General features: G+C 41.4%; 1 non-coding gene across 1 annotated transcript; it reads left to right on the top strand.

Annotated features, from left to right (window-relative positions):
* The first annotated feature begins 17,807 nt into the window (after positions 1-17,807).
* On the top strand, positions 17,808-17,914 carry LOC141615615 (small nucleolar RNA R71). The gene has a single exon (XR_012530027.1). It is a non-coding gene; the product is annotated as a small nucleolar RNA R71 (small nucleolar RNA).
* The last annotated feature ends 5,721 nt before the right edge of the window (positions 17,915-23,635 follow it).

Genomic DNA, 23,635 nt, shown 5'->3' with positions numbered 1-23,635 from the left:
GGGAATAGCCTTAGAAGTGAGTGCCAAAATCATCTTAGGTTGCGTGTTAAGGATGGTACTCGACAGAGTAGAGGCTACTCGATCGAGTAGCTAGGTTACTCGATCGAGTAGGGGGCCACTCGATCGAGTAGGTTGGGTACTCGATCGAGTACCGAGTTTTCAGCGAGGGTTTTATATCGCGTTTTGTTAAATCCGCAAATCACTTCCGCCACTTTCCTCCTATCCTTCAGTCGCCTCTTTCCCTTCCCTTCACCTCAAAACCTCCATGGAAGCCTTTTTAAAGATCCTTGAGCCTTAGGAGGGCGTCACTTGTGTCGGGTAGCGGTCTTTTGCTGAGTTTTCTCCCTATAGGTATGTCATAATCATCATCCGTGTCCTTGTTCTTTGCAAATAGGGTTTGCTTGGTAGTAATAGATAATTGTGTTGTGCTTATAGGCGTTGCTTGATTGCTGGATATGTCATATGTTGGCATGGATTGGTTGCAGTTGCTTAAAGGTAGCTTCGCCTACTCAGTTTCTGTAGATGGTCTAGTGTGTCGGTCATTATGATTGTTTTGTGATTGCTTAGTATCGTAATTGTTTGGTGACGATTGTGATGGTGGTTGTGATTGTTGTCCATGGTTCTCAAGGCGTGGCCTCGGCTGAGTGGGGTCACTTGCGGGAGTGGCTTCACGCCCTAGTTTCGCCCTCCGTGGAACCCGCCACGGGAGGGGATGTGCACATTAATGGACAGGGTTATCGCTCGTTATGAGGAGCGGGGATTTGGTGGGAACGGCTGCGGTCCCCCACTGGCAGGGCTGGTCCAGTGGACAGTCAGTGACAGAGTTGGTTGAGTTATCGTGATTGCGGTTGGGACTGATAGCATTGTTTGTATTGATAATTGTAGCTGCCGTTGTCGTATCTTGTCTCAGTACTGACCTTGTGTGGTTGTTTGTTGTTTTGTGTCTGTCGTGATCCCTTATGGTGAGCAGTCAGTCTTAGCAGGTGTTGATGTTGTTGATAGCTGGTGTCCGGGCAGGGATGAGTCTTCACGAGATTCGATAGTCATAGCGAGTAGTCCTTGAGTTGTATCTTTCATATCGTTTGTTGGTTTAATCGCTTGTAATACAATATAATAGTTCTTTTATCGACATTTGATTATTACTATCCTCGGGCAACCGAGATGGTAACGCCCTTATATGCTAAGGAAGGCCTAGTTAAGGCTCCTCTGAATATGGGGGTGTTACAAAGTGGTATCAGAGCGACGATTTTGGAACCTGTAACAAATGAACATAATGAACGTAGGGAGTCTAATAAAATGAACCTGTGTATGTATAATGGGAGCCCCAGCTGATGCTAGATTTTGGGTGAGTAGGCGCCCTCATTTCAAAATCTTGGCCCCATGACACTTAAGCCAGTCACATGGTATGGGAATGTGGAGTCCGTGTGTCTATGTGTAATATGTATGTTAATTGTGCCGGAGCTATCTCCGGTTAAGTCTTTGTTAGAAGTTAATAGGGGTGTGATAGTGGTAGTTGGGCCGCGTATAGTAATCGTTGGTGAAATTAGTGGAGTTTTTGGAATGATTAGTGAGTTTATACGGTAGTTATGAGATATGTGACGGAAGTTTATGTACTAGAGATGCGTGAAAATGTGGAATTGAATGTTGTGACATGAAGAGTGAACATGTAGGGGTTTGCTATAAGTTAATGATGACGGGAGTCATATACGAGTTTATAAATCCTACAGTAATTACTATGATGATAGTTATAGTTGAGTTGAGTTATAATTCGAGACATAGCATATAGTAATGCGTTTATGCCTTACTTGTTGGTTGAAATTTTTCCGCTGCGTAATATTTGATTCGTGCAAGATGTATTGCTTATGATAGAATGTAAGACATGATTGAATAATTTGTTTGAGAAGTATGTATTTATGTGATAAGTGAAAGGAAGAATTGATGTTAATTATATGCTTCAAATTGGAGTGAACACGAGTTCAGTAGTAACAATAATGTAAGTTTAAGTGTAATATGATGGCGTGGATATGTTTATAGAAGATTCGGTAGCAGGTAAATCGAGTTGGGTAGCTTGTATAGCGTAATGTGACGTACACCTTATTCGTTGAAGAATTATGTTTTGCGTGAGTAATGGTTGTAATCCGTGATAGAGTGTGATAATTCGTGCCGAATTCCGAACTTAGTTTGGAATCGACACGCAATGTTGTTTTGCAGGAATCTTCCAGTTACTTAGTATTTCTGACCGAGTACTTAACTATACTTGACCGAGTGCGAGTGCTTACTAGACCGAGTAGACCTTACTGGATCTAGTTAGGAAGCTATGATGTCGGGATGTGGGAAAATTCCTGCAGATACTCGACGAATTAGCTCCTACTCGATCGAGTAGGGTGGTACTCGATCGAGTACCCTAGGCACTCGATCGAGTAGGTTACTGTGCAGAGAATCCTACGGGTTTCTTAAAACCCCTAATCTTTCTATTTCTTATTCTTCTTCCCCTATATTTCGAAACACCTAAGTTCCTCTCAAATCCTTAGTTCCTCTCAAATCCTCTCATACTCCTGGGTTAGTAGTGATTCTTGGGTTAATTTCTTTGTATAATTTCGTTTCTTTACTTTGCTACTCAATCAAGGTATGCTATTCTTCCTAATGTACATGGTTTATTGATTGAATGTGTTAGAGAAGTGAAACAATCTGAAATTTCGATTATTATGATCAATTTGGTGCTTTTAATTGTTGAAACATGATTCACATGCCTTCTTTCCATGTTTGTTGGTGACTAATTGCTGTAAATTAGATTAGAAATTGCAAAATTTGAACCCGAAATTTCTAGGGTTTCCAAAATTGAAATCGATTTTTGGTTGTTTTACAATGGTTAGATGGTAGAATTGAGCCCTATGTGTTGTTTATATCATGTTGAAGGATGGATTTGATGATTTCCACCTTAAAAAGTTGCCTTAAAACTCCGTCTTAAAAGTACCTCAAGTGGAAATTCGTGATTTATAATTGGAATTTGATGTTGTGAATGACATTATAAGTATAAGTTGAACTTCAATATGATAATAGAAACGATAATTGATGAAAATATGCCAAAATTATCACAGCTGTAAAGACCGTCTGAAAATTTTAAGTGAATTGTTGTTCATAATATTTAAGGGTGATAATGATATGTTCCAAGTTATTCTTTTCCATGAACTAGTAAGAATGCCTCACATGTGATTAGAAGTGTGTTTGGAATAACCTTTAGAATCATGCTAGGATATTCGAATTTGTTGAGCATATGCAATCACCATGATAATTTCTTTCACAACTATGGCCTATGAGTAGTAGTAATCTGAGCTTGTATGTCAAATTTTGGAAACTGCTGGTGAATGTGTGTACCTAGCTAAGTGTTCAATGTTAATGGCATGAATTATGTGCTTCACATGTCGAATTTGTTGGTGAAATTTGTGTACCTAGCTGAGCATGTAAAGACCGAATTACGTGAAGTATATGTTTACATGTTTATACAAGTTTGTTTGAACATATGCCGAAACAGATGCCGAGACTGAACCTAGGAACCCGCCAAAGTAAACGGGGGAGGAGTAATCCAACTGAGATGGGGGAAGGGAGTGGACCTGTGGTACCCGCAGTTCCAGAGTACCCTTCTGTTGTTTTTGTTGATTTCAAGCAAAGAGAGCGTTTTGTAGCTTTACAAAAACGCAAAATGAGACCTACAAGGTGTGTAGACACTACTTTGTTGGAGGAGTTGGAGATAGAGACGGATGTCCGTCACATATTTGAGACTTTGGGTCTTCTTGGGTTGTATAGGCTGAGGAAACACACTTATCCTTTTCTCACCTTGGAGTTTATGAGCTCCTTTATCTATGACCCCGCTGGCCAGACCGTTGAATTTCGGTTGATGAACACTAGTTTCTTGCTTTCTATGGACCAATTTGCTTCTCACCTTGGGTTGGCCAAGCCTCCTAAGGACTCCATCACCGATATCCCAGCTGAGTGCGGTGTATGCCGCCTAATGCCTTGTCTGACCGGGAAACCAGCTCCTACCTCGAGTAACATGCTGATTAATGACTTTCAGCATGTCACGTTGAGGATCTTTCTCCGTTCTCTCTCGAACCTTCTTTATGACCGACCAGATATCAGTAAGCTAAACAATCATGAGGTGTTGCTTTTGATGTCGTACCTCAACCCGGAGCGGAGCAGGAAAGTGGTCTTTAATGCTCCTTCTATGGTTTGTACTGCCCTTGCCTTGATGGCCACTGCCTCTTCCCGGTACTTGAGTTGTGGCGCCATCGCCACTCGGTTAGCTGAAAAGCTAACCTCTTTCGAGGCTTCTTCGGAGTACGTGCCTCTAGCTACCCATGTGCCCACTATGGATCGTGACTACTATCTCGACCTAAAATGGTTGAGGACTTTGGCTGACGGTAGCCTAGCTTGGAGGGTGTGGGGCGTGAGTTGGATGAAGATTCCAGCTCCTGAGCACCTCCCACCCACGGAGCCCTTGGAGCCGACGGTAGTGACGGTGGACTCCGATGATGAGGAAAAGGAGGAGGATGATGATAGACCCCGCCATCTGCAGACCTACCTCATCGACGACACCATTCTCGAGGTGATGCCAGAGCCGAAGAAGGGAGAGAATGCGTCGGTCGTGGCGGTAGAGAGACCTAGGTTGGGGAGAGGACCCCGTCGAGTGAGGGAGAGGACCTCAGAGACCAGGCCACGGCCGGTGGCACCACAGCAGCAGCAGCCTTTTCCTTGCTACCCTTACCTCGACACCCCGGAGACGCGATCCAGCTACTTGGCAGAGAGAGTGTCATCTACCTTGACACTTCGGAACATGCACGAGATGGCGTATGCTCAGGGGATAGGGACCGAGGGGCCGCATCCGGTGTGGTGGAGTGGAGTTGGGGACTACTCAGGGGTTTTCCATTCCTACGGGGTGGATCAGTCGACGTGGGGGACACCTCAGTCCTTTGCCTACGGTGGCTTGACTCCATGGTACGTGGGCCCAGGAGCAGGAGCAGGAGTGGATGCGGGGATTGGGTCATCGGGAGCAGGTACTTCGGGCGGCGGTGGTGATGATGAGGTGATGTTTGAGCAGCAGCAGCAGCAGCAGGAGTGATACTCCTTGTTTTATCCTTGTTTATAGTCGTTGGTAGTAGGCGTTGGTAGTATGGTTAGACTTTGGTAGTTTTTTTCATTAAAAGCTTAATTATGAACTTGTATTGTTGGCCATAAGGCCGGATTAGATATTTTAACTTGTTGCAGGATGTTAGAAGTCGGGGAGTCATCCCGACTCGATTTATATGACAAATATGTGCATGTATGTCGGCTTATGACAGGTTGTATAGAGGAACTTGGCCTGTAGGTACTCGACAGAGTACCCCGTACTCTATCGAGTAACTGCAGGAAGGTGGGATGAAAAGCATTCTGACCTGTAGTCTACTCGATCGAGTAGCCAAGGCACTCGATCGAGTAGCATGGCACTCGATCGAGTACCGCTAAATACTCGATCGAGTAGCACTGTTACAGGAGGTTTTCAAAAATTAAAAATGATCAATTGTTTTATAAATGCAAGTTTGATGTGTATATGGTGATTAGTGTGTAGTAACACCTTTGAACCGTTAATTTTATATGTTGGAAGTCGTGTTTTAAGTTTTATAAGCGTAATTGTCACAATTAGTGAAGCGGTAATAGTTTCTTGTTACTTTAATGTTGCATACGACCTATTACAAACTATTTATTGGAGTTATAACTTCTTGTATACTTGTGCATACCATATTAACATGTGTTGTCGACGGTGACTAGATATTCCGGAGGTTTGTGTATGAATTCTAATTTAACGAGTATATAGTTAGTGAGTAATGTCCATAACAAATAATATGGTTTCTTTAAAGTTATGATGAAAATAATAGGTAATATGTGTTGTAATTTTTGTGGTGAACTTCGGGGACGAAGTTCCTTTTTAGAGGGGAAGAGTAATGTCGCGAAATAAAAAGACTGATTTTGAAAGTATGTTTTGTTTGCCTATAATGTTTTGTTGCTTAATTGCAAAATATTCTAGTGCCTTGATGACTTTACTTGTATGAAGTGTAATTGGGTACCTTAGTTTGTTGAGTAATTCATGCGTTGAAGTGAAAATGATAGTACGTTGCAAGGGACCGTCATAGAATGAGTTGAGTAACACAGTGCAGTAAGAGGTTGGTATAAGATACGATTCGGGTTGATAGTCGTTATCATATGATGAGTGATGGTTGTTTGTGTTGGCTCGTATGACAAGGTCGATGTTTGATATATAATAGTTTGTAAGATGTGATGCATACATGTAGAGTGACAATTAACGGTGATAATGTTTGCATGATAGTTGTAAGAGTCGATAGGTATAGAGCGTAGACGGTGATGATGATGACATGGGGGGGGGGGGGGAGGATGGTATTTCCAGGGAGCAATGGTTTGAGCGGGAAGATTGGTGAGGTCGTGTTATTTCCGTATCGTGAGCGGGAGATAGGTTAGTTTAACTTCGGGGACGAAGTTCTTTTTAAGGGGGGAAGACTGTAATACCCGCCCTTTTTGAGACCCTTTGACCAGCGTTGACTGACCTTGGGAGCGGGAATAGCCTTAGAAGTGAGTGCCAAAATCATCTTAGGTTGCGTGTTAAGGATGGTACTCGACAGAGTATAGGCTACTCGATCGAGTAGCTAGGTTACTCGATCGAGTAGGGGGCCACTCGATCGAGTAGGTTGGGTACTCGATCGAGTACCGAGTTTTCAGCGAGGGTTTTATATCGCGTTTTGTTAAATCCGCAAATCACTTCCGCCACTTTCCTCCTATCCTTCAGTCGCCTCTTTCCCTTCCCTTCACCTCAAAACCTCCATGGAAGCCTTTTTTAAGATCCTTGAGCCTTAGGAGGGCGTCACTTGTGTCGGGTAGCGGTCTTTTGCTGAGTTTTCTCCCTATAGGTATGTCATAATCATCATCCGTGTCCTTGTTCTTTGCAAATAGGGTTTGCTTGGTAGTAATAGATAATTGTGTTGTGCTTATAGGCGTTGCTTGATTGCTGGATATGTCATATGTTGGCATGGATTGGTTGCAGTTGCTTAAAGGTAGCTTCGCCTACTCAGTTTCTGTAGATGGTCTAGTGTGTCGGTCATTATGATTGTTTTGTGATTGCTTAGTATCGTAATTGTTTGGTGACGATTGTGATGGTGGTTGTGATTGTTGTCCATGGTTCTCGAGGCGTGGCCTCGGCTGAGTGGGGTCACTTGCGGGAGTGGCTTCACGCCCTAGTTTCGCCCTCCGTGGAACCCGCCACGGGAGGGGATGTGCACATTAATGGACAGGGTTATCGCTCGTTATGAGGAGCGGGGATTTGGTGGGAACGGCTGCGGTCCCCCACTGGCAGGGCTGGTCCAGTGGACAGTCAGTGACAGAGTTGGTTGAGTTATCGTGATTGCGGTTGGGACTGATAGCATTGTTTGTATTGATAATTGTAGCTGCCGTTGTCGTATCTTGTCTCAGTACTGACCTTGTGTGGTTGTTTGTTGTTTTGTGTCTGCCGTGATCCCTTATGGTGAGCAGTCAGTCTTAGCAGGTGTTGATGTTGTTGATAGCTGGTGTCCGGGCAGGGATGAGTCTTCACGAGATTCGATAGTCATAGCGAGTAGTCCTTGAGTTGTATCTTTCATATCGTTTGTTGGTTTAATCGCTTGTAATACAATATAATAGTTCTTTTATCGACATTTTATTATTACTATCCTCGGGCAACCGAGATGGTAACGCCCTTATATGCTAAGGAAGGCCTAGTTAAGGCTCCTCTGAATATGGGGGTGTTACAGGGAAGATGAAAAAGGAAGGAAAAAAAGAAGGAAAAAAAAAGAATTGAAAGGGAAAAAAAAAAAAAAAGAGAAAAGGAAGAAAAAATGAGTGTTGTACTGTAGAGGGCGGTCGATCGACGGAAGCCCGAGAAAAGAGAAAAATCAAATTCACATGGTTGGAGTTTTGATCAGTCGGTGATTTTATTCCCATGCTTTATTATCATCATTTGGGGAATTACAATTATATCGGAGATTGTGAGATTTGTGCTTTCTATTAGCACCATTTTGATTGGAATTTTGAGCAAGAAGTTGAATGTTGTTATAATTTGGTTCCCTTAGTTACTAGCTTGGCTTTTAACTCTGTTTTTATCCAAATTTATCTTAGCCTCTTCTTACCCATACCTCACATATCCATATTTACCTCGGCATGTGTCATGGTCATTTGTTTGGTTGGAATGCATATGCACGGTTGTAGAGATCATTTTCATATTTGATTGCAGGCATGTTCTTATAGGTCGTAGTTAGGTGAGTGTCATTACAAAATGAATTCCTTCTATCTTTACATTATTCACCTATATTTATTGAGTGATATGAGCGACCCGTGAGAGTCCGATTTGATAAGTCTCTATAGTTGACGGTTCAGCAAGTTTTTAACGACTTCATAACTCGTTTGCATGATTCACATTGCTAATTGATTGTTAGTTGTTGCACCAAATTGGTTTAGGCTATTCGGTTTGCATTTCGCTCTGAGATTGAACTCGTTCCAATTAGGTTTTAGGATCGAGTCTAGCTCTTGCTTGGGGACAAGCAAGGGTTTGGTTTGGGGAAGTTTGATGCGTGTCCTAAATATGATGTTTTACACCCCATTTTACACGCATTTCAGAGCTCATTTATGTAGTTTATGCTACTATTCTCCCTATTTCCGTCTACTTTCATGTTTTTGTACATTGTTGCAGAAATGTGAAGAATCCAGCGGAAATCAAGCTAAATCCGTCCCCGAGTACCTTGCATTGCATTTGACGTGAAGTATTTACTCAAGGAACGAGCTTGGTGCGTATTTCGAGGCCTGAAAGGTAATTTTATGAAGAATTAGAAGTGGATTACCAGCTACTCCACTCGATCGACCGGTCACAGTGGTCGATCGACCAAGACACAATTATTACGCGCAAACTAAAAGGACAAGAATTAGGAAGCCCATTGTATTTTAGGTTTTAGAATAAAGTTACGTATGTCTACCTATATAACGTAACTCATTCCTGATGCTACAATCATCAAGTCTTTTATCATCAAAATTTATTAGGGTTCTATATTGAGTTTAGCATTAAGGCATAATTGTTCAAATACAATTTACCTTTGTTCCTGCTTTTCGGATTCTTCCTTTCTCTGCAATTCCATTCGGTATTTCTCCATTCCAATTTCATTTTACTGCTTTATTTCGTTCATAGTTTAGAATTGTTAGAGTAGTTTCCCAAAAGCTAATTTATCGTCTCATGTTAATTGCTTGTTTCGTTAGTTTAATCATGCATTCAAAATCTTTATTCGTTAATTTCATTGTTGTTTTCATAATAGTCATGAGTAGCTAAACTTGTCGTGCTAGGATGTAGGGAATCTGTAAAAGTAGGCCGCATTAGAATAGTAGACCTGGAATCGCGCCATGGTCGATCGACTGGGTTCCCTGGTCGATCGACTGGCCTCGTGATTTTTACCTTCGTTTTAATTAATTTAATTTCCATATTTGACGAATCGAGTGCACGCGACTAGTTGAATGCCTAGGAATTGACCGACCCAATAAAGATCGAAAGATAGGGAAGGGAGATAGCTTATCTAATTAAGACGACTAAATTAATAAGATCGAGAGATGAGTTAATTTAGCCTTTTAGTCACTTTTCAGGACGAAAGTTAGTATTAGTGATATTAGGGACCTGTAGCGAGATCGAAAGATGCTACCTGTAAGAATAGACCGAGAGGACTTCTTATTTTCCCGTCTCACGTGTTTGGTTTAGACCTACCTAGTATACTGCCGCCGAAACTATAGTGAACCGACTATCTTAGCACCCTTTTTAATATCTGTTTCATCTGTTTATTTAGTTTACTTTTCTTTTATTGCCTTTAGCTATAGACCAAATCAAATCAAACCCCCACACTTGTTACTTTGGACTTAAAATTAGACAGCTAATAATTGCATCGCCTCCCTGTGGTTCGACCCTGTTACCACTAGCTTCTGTTAGTTTTAATAGGTATTATAAATATTATTTTTGGTGCACACAACGACAGGCATCAATGACGATGACTGCGACGGCGATGGGGTAGGCTAGTTGTTGAGGGGAAGCTCAATGTTTGAGGATATTATATAGGGGAGGGGAAGCTCAGAGTATATATGTGTGAATAATACAACACTTGAAAAACCTTATTTAATGGAAAGTAATAAACAAGGTATAAGAAAAACCGTTGTATTTTTTTTCCAAACAGACAATGGTTTTGTTTGAAACCGTAATTGATTATACTATCTACAACGGGTTAGAAATATCCGTTGTCTGTAATATTTTCATGTTGGTTGATTTTCCCGCCAAGAAATAAAGCATCATTTTTATATACATAACAACGGCCTGAACCATTATAACTGTATACGTCCTGAACAACGGTTTGGGTATAACCGTTTTATTTTATATTTCATTGTGTTTGATTTTACCGCCAAGAAATATAGCATCATTTGGTATATGGCAGCTAATTACAATATCTTTCTCCGAAAATCTTGCTAATTTCCATTAATTTAAAGGATTACAAGTTTACACATAAAGAGTAAAAACTACTACCATACATAATAAACTAGGTTAATAACAATTAGAAGAAGAAGTTCGACAATTAACTTATGCCATGCCTCATTATTTTTGAGTTCTACGATATCCAAGGTTAACTTCTTGCATTCTTCTTTTGGCTTCAATATTTCACTCTCATTTCCCCGCTTCGATTCTCCAAGTTGATGTAGTATACTTTTCACTTGAGTAATATTGATATCCATGCTCTTTTTCTCATTCACTAATCTGTTTATAACCTTCCTTTGCCACTCGGTCATTGGTTCATCAACCCACTTGAATTAATTGAATCCACGCATTTTAGTCTCGGGATTATAGAATTTGCAAGTAAGAAACTTTCTTCCCGGATTTTGCAAAGTCCAAGAAGTCCGCAATGCTGCCGGAACTGAGCAATTATATGTCTCTGTTGAAATAGAGGAAGAAGAAGAGCTACCACTTGACATAATTTAAGTAGAGAGAGAGAGAGAGAGAGAGAGAGAGAGAGAGAGAGGAAGAAAGAATAAAAGAAGGTTATTTAAAATATGTTATTCAACAATTGCATAATTTAACACGGTTCTTATAAGAACCGTTGTAATTATCTTATTAATATCTTCCAATTTTAATTTATTTTTAGAGGTTTTTATATTCTAACATGGTTCTTATGCACTACCGCTGTCATTATATTATATGTTATTGTTTCATTCATTTGTCTGTTCGCAAGTTATTTAAAATCTATGTTAATAAGCATTTGCATGTAATAAAGAGTAAAACTATATATTAAAATGAGCATATTATACAATGGCGCAAAAAAAAAAAATACAACAAGGGAAAAAAAAAGGAAACACAATAAAAAATAAAAAATCACAAAAACAAACAGCTAACTAATTGGTAAATTAATTAAACACCCTAACAGGAGTTTGACTAGGAGGTGGGTACTAAGGATAAACTTGATTATAAATCAAGCTTACTACATCGGCATCAAGACGGTGATCAAAATGAGGCACTTCTTCGTCTTCCCATGATTTCGGTACATTAATAAACCTGTACGATATGAACCTTCTCATCAGATGAGCGTCCTCGGCGGTGGCAATCCATAAGTAAGGCACATCGTGTACATAACGATCCTTAGGATCGTCGCCATAAAAATCACTTTTGCCCCTTTGATGGTCACGTGATGCATACCTTGCAGCGAGCTGTTCTTCTTGGCGAAAATCGTCAAGACCATCCCCTCGAAACACGATCAGAGCATATCAAAGAAACCCACGACCAGAAATCCAAGCCGGGTGGATTGCCCTAACATTTGAAAACCCATTCTCAATGAGGATGTCCCTCAATGGGTTAAGAGACTTAGAAGCTGGCTTCTCAGCAGCATCGCGTATGACTGGGAGATTGTGAATTATGCACGTAATAGGGTTGATATAGTGGGTTACCGATTGTTGAGGAGGTGCGACTGCGGATGATGAAAACGACAACATTCTTTTAATTATGATATGTATGTATATGTATATTATTTAAAAAGTGAAGTAGAAAGGTTAGTAACAATAAAGCGATTCTTAATGTTACTGCAAATGTGATGTTATTTATAGTAAAATGATAGGCTTATCGCGTACCTATGCAAATATAAATTCCCTAAACAACAAGTTAATGTAGCAATAGGGGTCGAACACAAGGAAACGGGAATTACTTCGTGAATTGCTATGGGTAGATTTTTATCAAGGTCGATTACGATTTGGTTTGGTTTGGTTTGGTTGTTTGATGATTAATAAGAATTATGATGTAAATTATATAATAAAAGGGAGTCTAAGGGGTTCGGGTCACACATGCAAAGATAAACAAATGATCATGATAAACTTGGTACTAACAACATTGTCAATTGCTTAGGCTTAAAGATACCCATCTTACGATATTAGCATCAACCATAGACCGGGTCCTAGAGAAACTCTCGTCCATGACTAGGTCGTCCTACTATGCATGCTTAGTCTAATTCAATTCCGTGCCTCTCGACTTATAGAACGAATAAACAAACTTAATCAATTGAATAGGGCCCTAAACAAAGATTAAACATTGTGGCACAAGCATGTGATAGAAGCAATATGAACAATATTATTATTAACTTATTTTATCATGTTACATATTTGATTATTGCATGGCTCCCCTAGCCCTTAGACCAAGAGAATTAGCTACTCATACTAAAATGTAAATTGCAAACTAAATTATAAGAAATGCTAAACATGGTTGTATGATTTATATGGATTTGATAATATAACATGTAAAAGGAATAATGCTAATGTAAAATGAAGTACTTAATTGTAAACTATGTGGTAACTAAATTAGTAATGTAAATTGCAAACTAGAAATAGGAATACCTTAATAGAGAATAACTTGTATAGAAGAACAAATTGTAACCAAATGCTTGAATGTATATAATAACCAAATGTTTAAGAACCAAATGTTTAACAATATTGAAAACAAAATATGAAAACTAATGAGAGAATTATAAAGCTTGAGGCTATTCTAAGATGGAAATGGGACGTAAAATTGGATGCCTAAGACCTCGGAACACCTCTCCTATTTATAGGAGAGGAGAGCATAACGTAAAAGCCAAGATGACTATGGCCCCGATCGGGGTTGCATGGCCCCGATCGGGGTCGTGTGTCTCCGTGTTATTTCTCTTAATTCCTCTCTTAATTGCAAATGGTATCCAATGTTGGTGATTAATTGTGCGATTAATCACCCGGTTAATGCTAGCATTTGGCATCTTAGGAACTTTTAGAATCCCATGCTTTTCCCATTGACTTGGACTTTGAAGTTGGGCTTGATTTTGGTTGTTGACAACATTTGAATTACACAATTTGATCCACCAATTTCTTCATGCTAACCCATGCCAATACTCCATGCTAGTTCAAAACTTGGTCTCATTTAGCCATAATACTCTAGTAGCTCATCTTGTAGTATTTTAGCTCCAAAAAGCTTAAGTATACTACAAAATATGTTAAGACAAGCAAACACACTAGAATAACAAATATTAGCTCACAACACTATGATAAGTGCTAAATAACAAATAAAATGGAGCTAATATAGGGGATGAAAGTATATAAAATATGCACTTATCAAACTCCCCCAAGCTAAACCCTTGCTTGTCCCCAAGCAAGAAACCAAATCCCATCAATTGCTATATCCAAACAAGGTAAGCATAATGATTTTGAAACCCGAAACAACATGGGCAAGGAATAAAGCAAAGCATGGTTGAGATTTACATGACGGCGTAGCATAGAAAACTTTGAATGAACCTTTGAGCTCTTGCATGATCTTTTGACTTATGGACTCTCACGGGGCACTCAAACTCTTTTATATGTGAAAAGACAATTTTTGTGAATAAACACTTAACTATCCTCGACTTATAATAATGTGCCCGCAATCTAATATGGTAATCAATCAAAACTAGCAAGCCAAAACACTCAAATGTAAGCATGATAGAGAAGCCAAATGAGTAGGAAGAAGGCAAATAAACATGGGTAAGAAGGGGGAACAAACGAATTATGGTAATGTGGAGCTAAGTCAAGCTAGCAACTACCAAATTGTAAAGGTGCTCAATCCCAATTCCAACCCAATTTTGCAATTCAAACCATGAGAAAATCCTCCAAAATATATGAATAATGCTTGAGAATTTCTCACATCTTTTCTTCTTCTCTTTTTTTTCATTGCATACTTCTTTTTTTTTCATTTTCATGCTTTTTCTCATTTCTTCATTTTTTTTCATCTTCATTTTTTCATTTTTCTTTCATTTTCCAATTTCATCACTTCAACTTTTTCATTTCTCCTCTTTTCTTTTTTTTTTTCTTGAACAATAAGACCAAGCTCACATGATATTCAAACTTTGAAACAAATTCCAATTGAGCACCCAAACAAAACCAAACAAAGCTACTAGCTCAACAAGGGTAAGCAAGTTATAATGTAGCTAGGGAAAATGTTTATGAAAGGGGTCAAAAAGGTAATTATATTCATGTGAATGGCTCCAAAATGCTATAACAAGTGAATGCATGCTTACCAAGATATGACATGAAGACCATACTTGTGCGTTTTGATGAAACACACATCATAAGGAGACCTACACTCACCTAAGAGAGACCGGATATGGATGCATCGGTCAAAGAGAGGCTCTACCTTACCATCTTGTAGCTTGCCAATAGTCAAGATCAAGCCTATTTGGTTCATCCTCCATCTCCCACCTACTATGTCAAGACATCCCCATGTAGCTAATATCCCAACATGAAAGAATAAATCATTAGCAACAAGCCATTGTTAGGATAAGCAAAGAGGAAAGTAGGTTACAAGCTAGCACAAAGCAAAATTTCTCTCAAAAATTTTCAAATTTTCTACACTACATGCAAACTATACTATATGCAAATGCAATATCTCCCCCCAAGCTAAACATCACATTGTCCTCAATGTGCCAACTATCCAAAGCACCCAATCAAACCATAAAAATGGCTCAAGGCACAAAACAAGAAGGACTAGAGGTTATGTTTAATGGGTTGCAAGATCTAAACTAATATGCAAAGCAATTAAAACTTACTCGACTTGCTAATTTCCCCCAAGCTAGCATGAATTCGGGGGGATGTAAATGTTTCTTTGTGACTTTAGTAAAGGAATGTGAAGAAACGAGAGAGAAAGGAGGAAATGAGTATCGTCGGGTATGTGTGAATGATAGAAAGAAATCTACCCCTTTTTACCCGTATAGAACAAAGGCCAAGAAGTCACAGAACCATGACCCCGATCGGGGCCACCCAACCCCGATCGGGGTTGACCTCCTCTTTGGGTTTTGACTCTTTTCCGCATTTGTTTTAACTCCTTCTCGTTTTTCGAAAACCACGTCCCCGAACGGGGTTCTGGCATGGGGCTGCGTGCCATATTCACTTCTAATTCTTCTTCCTTTATTTTCACCTAAAAATCACAAAAAGAAACATCATCAAGTCGAACATTTTATTACTAATCTACAAAAACAATAAAATGCAGAAAATTAAAAACAAAAATAAATAAAAGCAATAAAAAGCTTGGGTTGCCTCCCAAGAAGCGCTGGTTTAACGTCCCGCACGACGTAAGAAGCTATTTCAGTCAAGTTTTGTTCTTGAGCTTGCCACCAACCGAGCTCCATTGCATAGCTATCTTTGCATTTCTCAACCATTTGAAATTCTTCAAATAAAATTTCCCTTTCTTCTTTTTGGCACTCTTAGCAATAGTGCCCTTAGCATCGTCACCTACTAAACAAACAACACCCATATCGTCCTCCAACGGATCCATTAGTGAGGACCCAAGCATAGTAGAGGCAAGAGAAGAGTCCACAGTGCTAAATAAATAACAAGACTCTTGTAACATTGGGCTTCTAATGGTGTCGTTTTTGCTAAAGGAAACCCGGTCATCACCTACTTCCAATGTCAACTTCCCATTTTTCACATCAATTAACGCACCCGCGGTGCGTAAAAATGGCCTACCCAATATAATTGGGGTTTGTGAATCCTCGGCCATTTCAAGTATGAGGAAGTCAACGGGTATGAAAAACTTGCCAACTTGGACGGGTACATCTTCTAAGACACCTAAAGGTCGCTTTAAAGAACGGTCCGCCATTTGCAATGTTGTACTTGTGCATTTTAAAGCACCCATGTTAAGTTTTTCATAAAGAGAGTAAGGCATGACACTCACACTAGCACCTAGGTCGCAAAGGACCTTATCAATGGTATATGTGCCTATAGTGCAAGGAATAGAATAGCTATCGGGGTCCTTAAGTTTCGGGGGAGACTTGTTTTGTAAGAGTGCACTACACTCTTCGGTGAAAGCAATGATCTCAACCTCATTGAAGGATCGCTTCTTTGAGAGAATTTCCTTCATAAACTTTGCGTAAGAAGGGACTTGGGTAATCAATTCCATAAACGGGATGGTGACTTGCAAATTCTTACAAACTTCTAAAAATTTAGCAAACTTACCTTCCTCCTTGTGCTTTGCTAGACGATGGGGAAATGGTACTTGAACAACTTCCTTGGGAGGAGCATCCTCCACATCTTTTTCATTCTCATTCTCCTTAGGATCATCCACTTTCGTTGGAATGGCATCACTTTCCTTGGCATTAGGAGAGACTTCTTCAACAATTACCTCATCACTTTCTTTGGGCATAGGGGACTCAACATTCTTGGCATCAAGCTTGCTCTTTCTCTTTAGCATCAACAATCGATGAGGAAATGGCAACCGATCTTTAACAATAGGCTCTTCACTAGCCTTCTTTTTGTCATTTCGCCCAAGCTTAGCCTTTTTAACAACCACCTCTTCATCCAAAGTCATGGATGGCCCATCATAGCTTGAACCACTTCTCAAGGAAATAGAATTAGCGGTTTCATGTGGTTGCTCACCTTGGGGAGGTAGTTGACCATTCTTCCTTTGAGAGCTAGAAGCGGCTAATTGAGCCACTTGTTGTTCCAACATCTTGACCGCGGCACTATGAGCTTGATCATTTTTTTGAATTTGAGCCAACAATTCCCTTTGCATTTGGATTATCATGCCCTCGAGCTTACCAACTCCTTGGTTGTTTTGTTGGCCATTTTGTGGTGGATTTTGTTGGTAGTTGTTTTGTGGGGGCCTTTGTTGATTTTGATAACCCGGTGGAGGGATATACTTTTGTTGTTGAGGGACATAGGCATTTTGTTGTGGTGGGGGTTGAGGGTTAAGCACATTGTTGCTATTGTAAGACAAGTTCGGGTGAAATTTTGTATTTGGGTTATAAGTGTTGGAAAATGTACCCGGTGGATATAAACTTTGTCTTAAAGCTTGGAAAGCATTTACCTCTTCCATAGGAGCTCGGCAATGAGCGGCATAATGACCCGCACCTCCACATCCATCACAAACGATGATTTGGCTCGTTGAAGACACAACATTGAGTTGTTGGATGGAATCTTTGGCATCTCTTTCCGCCAATTGTTGTTGGAGTAAGGCAATTTGAGCTAGCAAGACGGAGTTGTTGGAGGATTCTTCTTTACCTTTAGGTGGCATAACTCGGGAATTGACATATTGGGCATCATGGATCGCCATAGATTCGATCGTGGAATGAGCAAGATCGGTGTCAATTTGATCAAACCGCCCATTGTTGGCGGAATCAAGAATCCTTCGGGACTCGGCACAACATCCATTGTAGAATGTTATTGCAAGAAACCAATCATCTAGCCCATGATGTGGGCATTGCCTTTGAAGCTCTTTGTACCTCTCCCAAGCCTCATATAAGCTCTCAAGAGCTTGTTGACGGAATCCGGTGATTTGGCTCCTCAAAGTTTGAGTTTTCTCCGGTGGAAAAAACTTTTGGTAAAAAGCAAGAGCCAATGTCTCCCAATTGGTGATTCCCATGGCGGTGCGGTCAAGGCTATTGATCCAAAGCTTGGCCTTGTCCTTCAAAGAGAAAGGGAAAAGTATTTCCCTTATTTGGGCTTGGGTGACGCCCGTTTGCCGGATCATGGAGCAATAGTCACAAAAGTTTTGCACATGCAAATTGGGATCCTCCAAAGGACTTCCTCCAAATTGCTTTCTCTCCACAAGGCTAATAAAAGCCGGTTTGATCTCGAATTCCGGCGCGGTGATTTGAGTGGTGGTGATTCCGGCCGGAAGCATGGCCGCGGTGGGCTTTGAATGATCGGAAAGTTTTACCATCTTTTTGGTAGTAGATGGTGATGGTGGTGGAGATGATGAACTTGAAACCTCCTCCTCTTCAAGGGCTTCTAGATCGTCTAAGTAAGACTTTCTAGCACTTTCACCTTGTACGGGAGAAGTGGCTTCTTTCACTTCCTTCCAAAATCGTCGTCCTCTCCTAAAGGTTTTCTCGGGCTCGGAATCCGGTGAAAGCAATTCTCCACTACGAGAGGACCTGGGCATAAGACAACAATTTCTAGGAAAATGATAAGTAACGGTCTCAAGGAACAAGTGTTCCCCAAGACAAAGAAAAAAAACAAGATAAAAATCGACAATTCACAATGCAATAAAACCGTTTCCCCGGCAACGGCGCCAAAATTTGATAGGCTTATCGCGTACCTATGCAAAGATAAATTCCCTAAACAACAAGTTAATGTAGCAATAGGGATCGAACACAAGGAAACGGGAATTACTTCGTGAATTGCTATGGGTAGATTTTTATCAAGGTCGATTACGATTTGGTTTGGTTTGGTTTGGTTGTTTGATGATTAATAAGAATTATGATGTAAATTATATAATAAAAGGGAGTCTAAGGGGTTCGGGTCACACATGCAAAGATAAACAAATGATCATGATAAACTTGGTACTAACAACATTGTCAATTGCTTAGGCTTAAAGATACCCATCTTACGATATTAGCATCAACCATAGACCGGGTCCTAAAGAAACTCTCGTCCATAGACCGGGTCCTAAAGAAACGTAAAGTTAATCCTGCTGGCGCGAGGTGTCAGGCCTGCAAGATCTTGGACAGATGTATATTTGGGTATAAGAATATGCTAATGCTGTGGTGTTAATGTGTTGTTGAATGCATTGTTGAATGCGTTGTTGAATGTCCTTCTTGATTTGCTTCCTTGGCTATTTATAGGGTGATAACCCTAGATATGTCCTACTTTGATTATGGAAAGGCGATATAATTTCCATAATAACTCTTTCCATACTTGGCCGCCTTCCCCAATTCTCCCTGATCTCCCTAACTTGTCTTTCCTTAATCCGGACGTCTCCTCTGTTGGGCCCCTGGTCTTCTTTCAGCCCGTTCCCCCTTTTCCTAATCACGGGCTTCCTTCCTCCTTATCACTCCTCCCATAGCCTTTTATTTTATTAAGTGGGCCTTCCTTATTATGCTATTTTGAGCCCAAACAGTTTGCCCCAAGTTTCTTGCGAGGAACGCTTCGAGGTGTCGAGCAAGGAATTTACGTAATCGAATGCTAAAAACCCTAAGCCGTTATTTGCACTTCTTTTCATGCAACTCCATCATTTCAGCCGCCCATTTCCTCTTTACTCGCACCCTACTCCCTCTCTCTTACTTTATAATCTCAACCTCCACCTTCCACTTCCATTAATCCCAAATTATTTCAAAAACTCTCCCTCTCTCTAAACCCTCAATTCCCCTCTTCTTTCATCTTGCCGGCTTCACTGTTCCACTCCCCTCCGTCTCTTTCACCAGGTATTCTTCCCCTTTTCTCCTTTAATTTCCATTTTCTCTTTTCCACCATGGGTAAAACCCGATCAACCTCCGCACCCGCTGACCGCAACCTTGACCCAACCTTTCCTTCTCGGGGACTCTTTAAGTACCCCCACGATCGCGACTCTGCTTTGACTCTCACGACATTCCCACGATCAAGGGTTTGCTTGGTCTTGGTGACGGGGTGGATATTGCCATCCCTGAACCGGGTCAGAAAGTCGACGCCCTTCAACCCGGATGGGTCTGTTTTTATTTGTACCCGTTTAAATATGGCCTCCTTTTTCCTTTTCCCAAACTCATCCAATACTTCATCTTTACGAATAATTTCGCCATGGCACAAATTTCTACTGCCATCTGGAGGGTTCTTCTTTACTCCCTGGCCGCCGGTCAGAACACTGGTAACTCTATCACTCTGGGCAATCTAGCCCATATGTACAATATCAGGTCCCTGGGTAGGGGTCAATTCTCATTCCGGGGCCATGGAGAGGCTCCCTTCAGACACGTGTCCAAATCCCGTGATGAGAAATGGTTTGAGGACTTCTTCTTTGTGGGGAAGGACTTCATCCATCCTCTTGCCGATTACATCTTCGAGAAATGAGTTATAACTTCGAGTGAGTAGCCTTCCTGTTACCTGATTTATTTTATCTTGCTGCTTACTAGCTTACTTCATCGTCTTCGTGTAGGCCCCTATGACCTGACCCGCATTTGTGCCAAGATCCCTGCCTGCAGCAAATTGTTCAGTATCTCTGAATCTGAGAGAAAGTTCCCAGACCTGCTCCCTGGTTTTTCTCCTGCTTCCTCCTCCAACCCTCCTCAGTCGGCTCACAGTATGTCTTCTGGTAAGACTTCCACAACCGTTTTAATTTACATGCTGTTTCTCCAGATGTTTTAAGTATCCTGACGCCTGAGATGATGTCTGCTTGCAGGCTCCAAAGTTGATCCTTTAGAAATCATCCTCCAAAGTGCCAAAAGGAAGAGGTCTTCTGCCAGTCCTGACGTGGCATCCGCCTCTAAGAGGAACGCTCTTGCTGCCTCTTTCTAGACTCCTCCAACGTACTCCAGTTCTGCTGTACCTGGGCCCTTAGAGGTTGACCCATTGTCTCGCCTTCCGCCTACTCCTCCTGTCAGTCCTCGTGCTTCATCTAGCGGAGGTATTACTGCTCATTTCCCATAGGGTTTTGGGAATGTGGACAAGGTACCCTACTGGCCGGAGATCGACCAGCTGCTCTTCCCTCCTCTAAAGGAGGCGTTCTCAGACTTCTCCCCAGAGGAGATGGTTGAGAATGATGTGCACAACGCCTTCATGGTGAATGCTCTTCATCTTCTACCTGTTTGTTTATTTTTATTTTAGATTCTGCCCTTTGACTTCCTTGCTGACTTCTGACTTCCTTGCCCCAGACCCTCCAGTCTGCGCTCTACAATAGGAAGATGATCAACATAGTGCAGACCACCAGTCGTGCCACCAACGCCAAAAACAAGGAGCTGAAGGGGATAATTACCGACTTGTCGCAGCAGCGATCTGATCTGAAAGAACGCGTGGTGGAGTTGAAGGCTGAGCTTGCCATCACCAAGAAGAAGTTGAAGGAAGGAGCTGATCAGCTGGCTCGCACTCAAGAGGTGTGCAACACTTTCTCTGACTCCCTCAAGCGCTCTGATGAGAAGATCAGCGAGCTGATCTCCCTGGCCACCAATGTTGTTGCTTATGCTACCTGGCGGGGAAAAATCAGCGGGATGCGCGCTGCTCTTGAGGAGGCTCCCACCCAGCAGGCTATAGAGAAGGAGGAAAAACAGCTGGAGATGCTTTACCCCACCCAACCCGATCTGAGTGCGCTGATGCCTGAAGTTGGGGAGGTGAATTCTCCTGCATTGGCTGAGCAAGCTGCTGGGGGTGACGCTGGAATGTCCCAGGATGCTGCTGACGGAGCTCAGGAAGCTGTGGCAGCTGAGGATGTGCAAGCTGGCGCGGTACCTGAAACAGGAGGTCAGCAGGCAGAAGAGGTGCCAGAGGTGGAGGTCATTAATGTGACCGATAATTAAGTTGTTGTTTTTTTTTTTTAGACGAACGTTTTGGCAGTCTGGCCCAGAGGTGGCAGACTTGTAAGTTTTAAACTTTTTCTGGCTGTTCCGCCAAGGTGGCGGTTAAAACTCAGAGGCCGTATTTTGGCCATATTTTGGAATATCCTTGCCGCGGTTTTGGCAAGGTTTAATTTATTTCTTGTGGTTTATTTCTTAGGTTTCCTTAGTTTAGGAAACTGTCGTGTCAGCCTGTCTGGCTGATTTAGGTGAGTCCTGTCATCCTGAAAAGGCCGACTTTCTGACTCAACTAGCTGCCGTGTCAGCCTGATAGCTGATTTAGGCATATGCCGCAATGTAAGGAGGAGTGACCGTGTCAACCTGAGGCTGATTTAGGCCAGTCTTGTCATCCTGAAGAGGCTGATCAAGACTAAGCTAGCTACCGTGTCAGCCTGATGGCTGATTTAGGCGTATGCCGCAGTTTTGGATTACTTAACCTTGTTCATGACGCAAGGCGTGTTCATCACGTTTAAAGTGAACAGGGGCGTAATTGAGGCAAGTTTATCGTCATTCTAGGACCAATGGGACGCTGCAGGATTCTGGTAGCGCACCCATCTTAGGCTTAAAATTTTGAAGGCAACAATCACATCCACTCTATCACGCAACAACAACGCATTACGTATACCGAATCCTAAGACATCCCCGTAGTGACCAGCTCAAAATTGTGAGGGCAATTTGCAATTTTAGGACGTCTCCCAAACCTTTGCATTAGCTCCAAATAATTCGTACCTGCGTTCATTTTACTTAGACACCCTATATTCATTTGGTTCATTTGTTTTAGGTTCCAAAATCGTCGCTCTGATACCCCTTTGTAACACCCCCATATACCGGTGCCTTACCAAGGACCACCCTAGCATATAACGGTGCTACCATCTCGGTTGCCCGATATAAGTATATCAATAGAGACCATCAAAAAACAATTATTAAGGTATAACGTTAACTGATTACATTGTCTCAAACTGAAAACCAAAGTACAAAGAATGTAAATCATAATACAACAAAACAAAGTATCTAAAACTCGTGAGAGCGGAAGCTAAGACTCTAAATGATGACATCCCATCCTCGTGCCCACAGCTAATATGAAATCATCACCTGTCACAATCTGCTCACCATCCCCGAATGGATCACCACAGTTTTATAAAATATAAACGGGGTCAGTTCATTGAATAATCAAGATAAGACAATCACAAAGAAAACAACCAAAACAATCCAATCCAGCTGCATAACCATTCTCCTAACTCCATTATTATCCAGTTACCGACTACACACCCAAGTGTGTAGCCCTGCCAGATTACCCATCGCAACAGGTAATCCTCACCGCCAGTGGGGGACTGCAGCCTTACCCGCCTAAGCCCCGATCATCGCAACGAGCAATAATCTATATCCATTAATGTGCACATCCACCTTGTGACGGGAACCACAAAGGGCGAATCAAGGGCGTGAAGCCATTCCCGAATGATGACTCCACTCAGCCAAGAAAGACAATTCCAATAATTATACTAATCATGCCAATACAACAACCAATTCATCTTAAATCAATTAAACAAGCAACTGAGTAGGGAAACCCTACCTTATCACGAATCCGAATCACAAGTACACAGCGGAAGCTAGAATTATTCATCTACCAATCCTTCACCTAATAACAATCACAACAATTCTAATTACAAACATGCCAATCTACCTTTTCCCCCAAGTCTAAGCATTAGGGCAAAACCCAAAAAGATAAATCTAATCAAAACACACAATACTAGTGACTTATCGACAAAACTGATGTG

The sequence above is a fragment of the Silene latifolia genome, chromosome 11 (genome assembly GCF_048544455.1).
Source record: "Silene latifolia isolate original U9 population chromosome 11, ASM4854445v1, whole genome shotgun sequence".
Lineage (NCBI taxonomy): Eukaryota > Viridiplantae > Streptophyta > Magnoliopsida > Caryophyllales > Caryophyllaceae > Silene > Silene latifolia.
The sequence above is the reverse complement of the archived record's forward strand: the minus strand, read 5'-3'. Positions and strand labels throughout refer to the sequence as shown.